Source organism: Erinaceus europaeus, unplaced genomic scaffold (genome assembly GCF_950295315.1).
Source record: "Erinaceus europaeus unplaced genomic scaffold, mEriEur2.1 scaffold_830, whole genome shotgun sequence".
NCBI classification, from domain to species: domain Eukaryota; kingdom Metazoa; phylum Chordata; class Mammalia; order Eulipotyphla; family Erinaceidae; genus Erinaceus; species Erinaceus europaeus.
The window spans coordinates 42,501-45,000 of NW_026647261.1; the positions used below are offsets into that span (position 1 = coordinate 42,501).

Sequence of the window (2,500 nt, forward strand, 5' to 3'; positions counted from 1 at the left end):
AGGGAGGAAGGGAGGGAGGAAGGGAGGAAGGAAGGAAGGGAGGAAGGAAGGAAGGAAGGGAGGGAGGAAGGGAGGAAGGGAGGAAGGGAGGGAGGAAGGAAGGGAGGAAGGGAGGAAGGAAGGAAAGAAAGAAGGAAGGGAAGGAGGGAGTAGAGAGGGAGGGAGAGAGGGATGGAAGGAAGAAGGGATGAAAACAGAGGTGGACTTGGAAGAAAGTAGTGATCTTCTATTATCTATTTCCCATCTCATGAAATAAGCCCCTGCGGCTCCAGACAGACTGTGACCCACAGAGTCCACGACGGCCACCTCTCCAGATTCAAAGGAGGTCTCGGAACTTGACATCAGGCTCAGCCTGACGCTGCGGACTGGCTGCGGAAGAAGGGCAAACGCTAGAAGAAGAAGTGAAATGAATCTTTCCCAGGATAAATTTTTAAAAAATATTTATTTATTCCCTTTTGTTGCCCTTGTTATTTTTTATTGTTTTAGCTATTATTGTTGCTATTGATGTCGTCGTTGTTGGACAGGACAGAGAGAAATGGAGAGAGGAAGGGAAGACAGAGAAGGGAGAGAAAGACAGACACCTGCAGACCTGCTTCACCGCCTGTGAAGCGACTCCCCTGCAGGTGGGGAGCCGGGGGCTCGAACCGGGATCCTTACGCCGGTCCTTGCGCTTTGCGCCACGTGCGCTTAACCCGCTGCGCTACCGCTCTACTCCCCCCAGGATAGATATTAAGCAGTGTTTAGGAAGGAACGCTAAGTATTAGAAATGGAGCAGGTAACACGTATGGTGTTGCATATGGTGGGGTGTGGGTGTGGGTGGGGTAGGAGGGTCAGGGGCTGGGGTGCCAAGGGCCCAGGAGAGGACCTGGAGGGAGAGAGGCAGGTGTAGCTGAGGATGGGACAGGTGTGCGTGTGGATTTGCTTGGGGACAGAGACCTGGGCTGGGACACTGGGCTGATGCCAGCTGGGGTCACAGCCCCCACATGGAGCAGCAGAGCCCCCACCCCTGTCCCGAGGGGGGATTCCTTTGTTTTCTCTCACCTTCTGTATGACCTTGAACCTTTGCCACTCCTCACAGCTACTGATTATACGCAAGTCATGCAGTTAAATCGTATTATACAGAAGGACCAGGAAGTGGCACACCCATCTGAGCGCACGCTTTGCCACGTGCAAGGACCTTGAGTTCAAGCCCCTGGTCTCCACCTGTGGCAGGAGGGGGGGGGGGCTGCTTCACTAGAAGTGAAGCAGGTCTGTAGGTCTATCTCCCTTTCTTTCTTTCATTCTTTCTTTCTTTCTTTCCTTCTTTCTTTCTTTCTCTCCCTTTCTCTTTCTCACACTCTCTCTCTCATCTCTATCTCTCTATCTCCTGGGAGCATCGGGCATGAACATCGTTTTGCATAACCACTGTGCTACCTCCCTGCCCTTGGATGGGCAAACATCAGGGTTTGGGTGAAGCACAGGGTTCAGTCAGCAAAGGGTTAAAAGACACGGGCTCCAATGGAGTGACTTCTCTAAAGAGGGACCCCCCCCCACAGGAGGTGGCCCCAAGCTCTCTGGAGCTTAGACCAAGAGTGTGCTGCCTCAGGTCGATACTTTCTGAGGCTCAGACACTTGCCCAAGGTTTGTCCCTAGTCCTCAAGCAGCCGCATGACTTGTATTGGGGGTGGGGGGCTTCACAGGAATCCTGGGAGTGAGCTTTTGGAAGATGCACAAACCCTGAGTTTTTAGCACAGCTCCTTCTCCTAGAGGACGGAATGGGCCCTTCAAGGTGGCGCTTGGCCCTGCTGCCTGAATCTTGAGTGGTGCAGAGAGGATCGCACTCCTTGAGCCCCGAGCGCCACACACAGCCAGGCCCAGTGTTACTTTGCTTTGTGTCTGACCAAAGTGTCCACTGTGATTGTGATTTTGTGATTGTGCAAAAGGATCAAGACTCAAGCAAAGCTGAAAGAAGGTTGGTCACTACGCAGCCCTCACCGTGACCCTTCAGAACACGTGTGAGCTGCGGGCAGGGTGCTGGTGGGCAGCAGGGCAAGGTCACACAGGACATGCAGGCACCTTCTCTGAGAGAAGAGACCCCCCGGGCTCTGGAAGTTTCCCTTAGTGAGTGAGGAGAGAGCACTGAGCACAGGTCCCTTACTGCCTTGGCGTTTCTGCTAGTGGCAACAGACGTGACTTCCTGGCAAACGGTTGTGCCCACTCTGTTAGGGTGACCCTCTGCTGACCTTAAGGAACCACAGTTGGCATGGCTGGGTACACAGCAATCTCACTTTTTAATTTTCATTTCTTAAAAAATAATTCAACTGCTTAACTCTGGCTTATGGTGGCATGAGGGATTGAACCTGGGACCTTGGAGCCTTAGCCAAGAAAGTCTCTTAGCATAACCATTATTCTGTCTCCCCAGCCCGCAAGCTCACTTTCTGTTTGTACTGCAGTCAGAGGTGAGGGTGAGATTGCCGGCCGTTTTGTTTTTTCTTCCCACGGACACACAAACACCCGCACA

General features: G+C 52.8%; 1 protein-coding gene across 1 annotated transcript in view; it reads left to right on the forward strand.

Moving 5' to 3' along the window:
• The window catches only part of LOC132536265 (uncharacterized), a 23,089-nt gene that overhangs the window by 14,180 nt on the left and 6,409 nt on the right, over positions 1-2,500 (forward strand). The gene's annotated exons all lie outside the window — the stretch shown is intronic.